This window comes from Haliotis rufescens, unplaced genomic scaffold (genome assembly GCF_023055435.1).
Source record: "Haliotis rufescens isolate VD_foot unplaced genomic scaffold, xgHalRufe1.0.p SCAF_121, whole genome shotgun sequence".
Lineage (NCBI taxonomy): Eukaryota > Metazoa > Mollusca > Gastropoda > Lepetellida > Haliotidae > Haliotis > Haliotis rufescens.
This window is the reverse complement of record NW_025963804.1, coordinates 45419-54694: the sequence shown is the minus strand read 5'-3', so window position 1 is coordinate 54694 and position 9276 is coordinate 45419. Positions and strand designations below refer to the sequence as shown.

The 9276-nt window shown below is 38.5% G+C and overlaps 1 long non-coding RNA gene across 1 annotated transcript; it reads right to left on the bottom strand.

The window, feature by feature from the left end:
* Positions 1–3470: 3470 nt before the first annotated feature.
* LOC124136172 lies at positions 3471–8866 on the bottom strand. The gene is made up of 3 exons (XR_007220248.1): positions 8766–8866; positions 5640–5775; positions 3471–4116 (listed from the first exon to the last, which is right to left on the bottom strand). It is a non-coding gene; the product is annotated as an uncharacterized LOC124136172 (long non-coding RNA).
* Between the last annotated feature and the right edge of the window lie 410 nt (positions 8867–9276).

Below are 9276 nucleotides of genomic sequence, written 5' to 3'. Positions count from 1 at the left end.
TTATGGAAATAGAACACTTGGTAAATGTGAAAAATATAAATCGTTTTAATGCAAAAAATATGTTAATTAAATATGATGTTTTTATATTTTTGTCTATGACACTTCTATTTTAACACTTTTAATGTGGAAAAAGTACAAGAAAAATTGGTTCATTTCCGTGTGAACTTGCCCTTTAACTACTTTGTACTGTTACATTACAGTATACATATATCATGAGACGACTAACGTGATCGGGTGGTCAGGCTCACTGACTTGGATGATGTATGTCATCGCATCCCAATTGCGTGGAAAGAGGCTCATGATATCAATCACTGAATTGTCACGTCCAGACTCGATTATTAACAGACCGCCGTCATATAGCTGGAATATTGCCGAGTGGGCGTTAAACAACAAACAAACAAACAAAACGAAAAAGCTTCATGTAGTGAAATACTGAAATGATACTGGTCAGGATTTTTACCACTGAGCACGGATTTGGCTCTGATAAACCCACGATCATCGTTGCCTGACATGGCTAAGGGACGCAACTCTGAATCATTGAGACACCTATTAATCCCTAATAAATATAGAATAAATTTATATGCCTGTTTACATTTTTCCCATATCTCGTCTATGCCGACGTCAAAAACAGCGATGGGATTATGACGTCATTAAGAAAGGCAGCAAACAGCATGTTTTAAATGGGAAGATTACACCATATATTATGTAACACATACAGCTTATCTTGGCAATGACCACATCAGATTATGTGACTGGTAAACGTAGAAAAACGAGTTACCACGCCCACCTTATCTCGAGACATTCTTCTCGAATTTCAGTAGCGTCACATACAACAGTACAGGACATGGCTATAAGAGACAGATGGTTTGTTGTACAACAACAGGGCTATCTACAGACAGTTTGCATACATCAGACACCGGAATAGAATAACACCTGACACTCTGCTTACGTGGTATGTGGATGCGCGATAAGATATATCGATGTCAACAGTTGGTCATCTGTGACAGGGGGCACGGGTGGCCCAGTCGTCTGAGGCGCCGCGATTGCAGAGTGCGTCCTTTAGGCACGCCAGAAACCTAAGATTGTGGGTTCGAATCCCGGTTCGCTCCGATCATGTTATTAGGTTTGTCAGCACCATACCCATGCTCGTGGGTTTGACCGAAGTGGTAAACGTCTGAGTCCTGTATCACTTCTGGCGTTTTCTTCCACATCAAGCTGACACGCCGCGATGTAACTGGAATACTGTTAAAAGCGGCGTTAAACCCAACTCACTGTGAAGATGTGAAGATGATCTGATCGATAATCAAAATCTATATTGTGAAGTGCATCAAATGACGTGAGCACTTTGATTAAAAACATAAAAAGATTTGGAAAATATCTGTTGACAACGAGCTGGCGGTACACATGCTTTGCAAATCCTGCAATCGACTGAAATCTGCACGACAGTTTACTGACCGGATTTCGATTCCGTTGCACGATTTTGATTGGACTATGTATAGACTCGTTAGGCCAGCCAAAATGTAACTCCATAATACCAGCCTAGTTCAGCAAGGTAGGAAACTGGACTTTCATAGTCAGTTAACTCTCTTGCCTCGGGAAGATGGCCTAGTTCAGCAAGGTAGGAAACTGGACTTTCATAGTCAGTTAACTCTCTTGTCTCGGGAAGATGGCCTAGTTCAGCAAGGTAGGAAACTGGACTTTCATTGTCAGTTAACTCCCTTGCCTCGGGAAGTTGTGACACTAGTGACATTTCATGTTCAGATCACAGTTGATTTACACTCCTCATCAAAAGTGTATGCGACTAAACAGATCTCTGGAAATTCCTAACATATCATCAAGCTGAACTACCGGGATAAAACCCATGCCTCACTCATCTGTGCAGATTAAATACAGCTATTACTATGCAAAATGTTTGTTTCTCTTTGTTTAAAGACGTTAAAGGATGGCACCCACCCTGCATGGAGCTCGGCATTAATGGCAGAGCATCCGAACGAGTAGACATCATGCAGAACATCGCTATATAAGTGCAATGATCTGTAGCGTGTGCCTCACTTTTCTCGGAGAAAGGTACTTGAATAGACTGGATACCCGCTACCTGATGTGTGAGTGAGTGAGTGAGTGTGTGGGTGGGTGGGTGGGTGAGTGAGTGAGTGAGTGAGTGAGTGAGTGGGTGGGTGGGTGGGTGGGTGGGTGAGTGAGTGAGTGAGTGAGTGAGACATGTTTTAGCAGTGTTACGACAGGGGACACCAATGTATATACAATAGGATTGACACATTGTACCTACCGGTTCTCGGTGTCATACTGACATGATACTTTAGGATACTGGAGCAATACTGTACTATACATATTGTCTGCTCGTGTTACTGGTTCATTTTGAAATTTTATACTCCACACTTCTTAAACAAACAAAAAACAATAAATTGCTGTATACTATAAGTCGTTTAGATTCGGTACCACGGTCAGATTTCAGAAATGTGTTTTCTAAGACACGTCGATGGACTCGGCAATCCGTTAAAAAGGAGCTTGAGCTTCACATCAGTCCATCTGAATCTACTTGCAAAAAGGTAAATATATACCAGTTTGGTTGGGGATTATCAACAAGTCTTATCTTAAAAAATCTGATAAAAATGGTTATAATCCCAACATCCCAGCTTATCCATACAAAACCAAACCCAAATTGAAATGTGATATGTTTGATATGTGTAGCCCATGTGACTGCCAGCATCATCAAGAGATTTTAACATTACATAACATTGATGAGGCAGCCTATTTCTATCCAGAGCGATAAAGCTACACCAATACTTAACGGCCCGTGATATGTATGTAAGTTGAAGCTCTACCACTTACACCCAGTACCACATTATTGCATGTAGTTTCACTGTCTTTCAGGAAATATTTGCACATTTTTATCTGAACAGTTTCAGCAGTTTTACAAAATATTATTCCCCAAGTTTCTGACTGATAGTATATTATGATGTCACCATTGGACCAAAGATCATGAAAAGATCAATACAAAAATATTGCCATATAGTATTGCCATATAGTATGCCAAAAATATTGCTTCTGATGCAAGGCAGGGCTGCTCTTTAGTCCAGACTAGTCTGGGTGTAAATACTTTACCTTAATTTCTATAAAATGACACCACCTCAAGCTTCTGGCCATGAAGATACCAATTCTCATAGAGACGCATATGACCGCTTACAAGAAACACCATAACCTTTGTGTTTTTCACATTTACATTCCTACCAGTTAATTCACAAAAAGACATTTCGTAACTGTAAGGTAGTATCAGCAACTGCAGAAACATCATTCATATATATGCCTTGTCCACCGTATTCTTCCATCACACTAATAATTTGATTGATGATGGCTTGCTATCTTTGTAGATGACAATGAACGGTTTTAGACCATACCTGATCGTGGAACTTCCCAGATCTTCAGTGTTCGTTAAAGTGAAGAAAAAGCCGCTGTGTACTTTAAGATTTAATCATGGAATGATTTCAAGAATATCACACAGAAACAAGGTCTTGTTGGATAATCAACGTAGGTAGGAAAGATATATTTTGTAAAGGTCCTGGAAACGGAATACAGTTAACAACCAGCGGCTGATGAGAGTGTGTATATACTGTGGACAAATATAAGGGAACCGTAGAAGAATGCCTAAAGATACCATTTGGCAATGAATTCAACACACCATAAGGGGGAATATTCCCCTGTAACATAATTTGCAGCATGCCGTTGTTTTATTGTAAACAGCAGTGTTCCCTTATTTTTGTTCATTACAATGTGTAACGTGTAAATAATACAAAAGTACAAAAGTACAAAAAGTACAAAAAGCTGAAATATCAATCATACTACAGGAGTTCATTTCACAGTTATTACTGGTCCCCTGTCTCTCGACGTCCTGAGGCCGTTCAGAAGCTAACAGGGGTCGCCTGACTGGCACTTGTGACAGAGGTCAGATCGGTGTGGTTTGTTGGGGTCGATGTTCCTCTTTTTTCGGTCTTCTTTTGTACATGTGCAATTATGTTTTTTGCATACGGAGCAGATGAGTTTCTCTACACGGTAGGGTAGACAGGAGGTGTCACATGACTTGCAGTCCTGCTCGTACAGCGGCTGGAGTGGACAAATAAGAGGGAGTGAGTTGGATTTAGCGCTGTTATTAAACACTATATGTACACTCTTCAAAAAAAGAAACGCACAGGTAGTACGTTGTTCATTGAACCTGAATACACAAAACATCCGGGATATAAACTGGATATATGTTATTGGAAAATGTTGGTGACCTGATATTCGACAAACGGTGCGTAAAAACGCAGCCATTGTCGATTTGCAATGTCTAAAACGGCATTGTTTTCACACTTGTTCCAAAATGTCATGGCAGAAACAGTAAATCAAAATGCACGTGCAAGTCATGGCATTCGTAATTCTAGGTAGTGGCTATAAAAAGGCAAGAATAAGCCAATAATTTGTCATTCAATTGTCAACATTTTTCAAGTTCGAAAATGCGGAGACTCAGCGCTGCCGATCGGAACATCGCTATAGGACGTATCCAAAGAGGAAATCGCATTTTTCCGTTGCACGCCACTTCAATGCCTATGTACAACGACAACATGTGACTATCGAGCTCCAAATGTCACATTTATATCTATGATATTAGATTAAATATAGCAACTTTATCAGGTACAATAAACTTACTAACAATCTACCTGTGCATTTCTTTTTTTAAAGAGCGTACATTGTCCGCCATTAAAAAAATCCTTTTCAATGTGGGAGAAGATCAAATTGGTGGCGGTGGCTGTTATCACTTTACGGGTAGGGTACTGATCAACCAAGGAACACAATCAGACACACACAACCGTACACCCCACAAACCCTAAAGGCGTACTTTAGGAATATAGAGACACAAACTCTACACTTTACAAGACACCTGGACACACTGCCATGTTTGTGCGTTGTTTTCCAGGAAGCATATCTATCAGTTTACAAGCCATATATAGAGTATGTTTACACCCATATACAGGTTATGTGAGAATAGATGGAAAACGAAAGTAGAAGTAGGATATTCCCCTACTGAATTTCATTGGCGTGTTAACAAACAGTATTGTATTGTCTCTCGTTCACAATAACACGCAGATACTAACCGACTTCCATGAACTTCACGGTTCGGTGCTCTAAGTTATGACGCAAACGTTTGTACGTATTCATTAATACTGCTTCATGGAAAGGGTTTTGTTGCTTATATTTATACGCTGACGCAGGATTCTATGAAGTTTTGCAATAGTCAATGGAAATTATGAAAGGAAAGGGAAAAATGTATGCATAAAAAATGTAATTGCTGTGACTAACGTCTCCAGATAAAGGACATTGATAATCCGGATGATTAGAACGGGTCAAAGGGGTTTCATTGCATTACTACTAAAAACTGACATACAAACACATACAAAAGAGTGTATAAGGATATGATAAAAGCTGTAATCGAATGTTGTTTATTTACCCGAACAAGTAAGTTTAAAGCATTTTTGACATTTTTAATTCATTACAACACTCCTGCGGCGTGTGCCGTAAAGAAATCCAACATAGCGGCGTGAACATTGTAATTAAATCATAACTAGGCGCCCAAACAACCAGCAGCCTACCGTGAAACCGTAGCAGTAGACATGGGAACTCTCCCAGTGACTGTTGCAGTCAGGACACCGGAAATAGCCGTAGCGACGCTGCTTGGACATGGTGGACTCAGCAACGATGATTTAACAGCACCATCAGTGACGGAGGCTAGAGAGTGGAGATTCAACAAGGTTCCAGGTAAATGAGGTTAAAAACAAACATCAAGTCATTCATCCATGACCAGCGCGACGTGAGTCATATTCATCAACAACAATACTGTTAAATGTCCCAATTCGTGCTCTCCACGTCGAAATATCCACACCCATGATGTTAAACCACATGCTTTGATTACACTGCATACTCAGCACACGAACTGACAGGGCTGCTCAGACCAGCAAAAAATAAAGATATAATATTAAATCAGACGAGTTAAATTGCTATAATCTCTATTTTGTGTATATATTATATAACCAATAAACAAGTCAAGGAGTTATCTCCCTTGGATGTCAGTACTGTGTTGCATGTTTATTGCAGTATATGCTCTAGTATGAGCGTTAAGCGCACAGTCTCTCTGGTGTTTTAATGGATGACTGATATGAAATACCTACTTGTGATAAGCCAATGCTATGTATATGTACGTAGCGTTGATGATAATGTTGTACCTATTATTTATTATGTAATTATGTGTTTCGGGGTGTTTTAAGTCTTTGATCTCCTAATACAAGGCATCGCAATAAAGACCTCAACCCCGTAGCAATGATCTTATATGTGAACTAAGGAAAGCGAACGATTGCCTCTCTGTTTATGGCATCTACATACCCTGTTATTTATTGACCGATGACACAACTCTCTCTCTACAACCCCACGGGGCCTTACAGTCTTCACTTGATTCAGTTCGTTTATATGCCAACAAGTGGAGACTCACCTATAATGCCTCAACGTGTAAATCATTTGTATTCTGCAAAACACGCCATAATAAAGTAATCTACAAGTTTGGCGATGCAACAATTGACACCTCCGAATAATCATAAACAGTAATTTATCTTGTAAAGAAAGAATCATGACGTGTTGCTCAAAAGCAAAAAATGTGTTAATTCACTACGATCACTCGGCCTTAACGATTCCGACCTCCACCCAGTTGCATGTGTCAATATATGGAAAAGAGCGATTTTATCTACAAGTTTTTATGAATGTAAATTGTCACCAGCCTTATACGGTAAAGAACTTAAAATGGTTGAATGTACACAACGCTACTGTGCTCGCCATATACAAGGATTTGGTTAAAGACATCCAACCGATTCGCATATTTCTAACTTTGGAATGTAGCCAATGAATGGCTACATTGATAAATGTAGACTACAATTATTAAGAAGGATCTGCAATAACGATGGTAACTCAATAACAAAAGATCTATTTTGTGCTCACATTGCTACCAACGCTATTGTCAATATTAGCCTCCAGTAAGCATATGCAGCATCCTTCTACATACTGCTAAACATTATCATTTAGACAACTATATTAAAGACTATACTGATAGTGGTTCATTCCCAACTAAATCGGCTTGGCGATCTCTTGTAATCAGACGTCTATCAGAGAATGAACAGTACATATGTAGAGAGAGACTAGCACAGAGACCAGATCTTTCACGGTATCATACAATTCATAAATGATTACAAATGCATGTTCTTTATAATGTAATGCATCTATATCAACATTTAAGACAACCCCTGTAACTTTGTATTAAAATCGGATCAAGAGCAAAAGTGTCGAAAGAATGCAACCATTGTAATAGACATTGCTATGACTATGATTGCCATATTATTTTGCAATGTGATACATTTTATTACTGACAGAAATCATTTCTTCTCATACCTGATTGATAAACTTGATGTTGATGTATATGTGAAAATAGATATGCTTGACGATGATGATATGCTTTCATTCTTTCATTCAGATGTTCATGGCTTGACTGACGAAATTGATTACGATACTTAGCAAAGCATGCTGTCTTTCTGACCCTTTTTGGGAATTTGAAGAAATGCTAGTACCTTATGTATATCCACTAGATACCTTACTGCTCTCAAAATGTACATTGTAAATTGTTTATTCATAGCACTGTATAACATGATTCTGATGTATATTGTCAAGTAATTTCATTCATGTATTGTAAATAATGTATTTGCCTATGTAAAATCTTCGGATTCAACTCTGGAGGAAATTCATTCATTAATTAATTCATTCATTCATTCATTCATTCATACTCTTGATTTGAAAGTATCGTAAAGTACCTGTTATCATAATTTTACTGGATTATCCACTTCTACACCTTAGCTCCCTATACATGGAATCTTTTTAATCTATATAATCGAGCAAAATATTTGCACCGACTTAATCTAATCTAAGCTGCCAACTTAAATAAATAATAATCGGTTAGATATCGCCCGACTGCACACGGAACAGATCATCCTCTCTGCCCGATATGGGAGGCAGCCTATTTTACACGACTTGCAGTGCTGTTCATACACAGCCTGTAGAGATAACACATACAGATATACTGCATGTACACATGCACTTTCCTTCACTGTCACAAACAGTTTATCACACACCCTTAGTTATTTTCATATATCCGAAATTCCGTGTATCATTTAGAAATATCAACACATGGCATTGATCTCATTTTGATAAATTTCTAAGATACAATCGCAACTACTATTAACTGATTTTGTTGAAACGATATGACTTTAATCTCATTTTGATGAATTCCAATCGCTACATGCTGTAACGTACGAGGTAGGAACATGTTTCTGTTGGTGGTCGCAAGTACAATGAAATGAAATACAGGAAGTAGATTAGTGAGTAGTCAAATAACCAGTGCCATGGAACAGTTACATATCCTATAGAATACCGTAAACAAACACAAATCCCTGTGTAACGGTTCAGGGGGTGGGTATTGGGGTACAGCTCTGGTAGCGAATTGTGGATCACTCCCAATACCACCAACCACACAGTTTTAATTATTTAATTTTGTAAGAATAATTTCACAATTAAGAATTGCACAATAAGATTTATTAATCTACAAGAATATAATTATTCTTTTCAGTATTTCATTCAGTTAGGAAGATGTACAATAAATATAAAATACTTGAATGTCAACTCACATATCTCGGCTCGAACCGGCTTTCACTCTCGTATCAGAAAATCTACAACCGATCAAACTGTCAACAAAGTGACGTCATACCGGAAGTAGTCTCTCGCACGAGGATACGGTCGGTGGAACGTGGGAAATTGCACTCCACCAGTGACAGAAGTTATTTTACTTCGAGTCACGGCTGTGTAGTAATATACAATGCATTTAGATGGACTAGATGCACTTTTGTAGCCATACAAGGCTGATTTAAGCCATTATGCTACAAGAAGTAGTTTCGTTGAACAGACTCACGAATATAGGTGACGTCACACGAACTATCACGTTGCCAAATCGATACAGGTGATTTAGAACGTGTTCACATTTTGTTTTTGCACATTAAACAAACAGTCAGTAAGACCAGTGGTGATATACGTTAATTCATGTAGCAATAACGTATATCTTTACGGTATGCTGTATCACATACAACATATACAATATGATTCATCTCACTGTCTACTGACCGAAATGTACAAAAGGCTTGT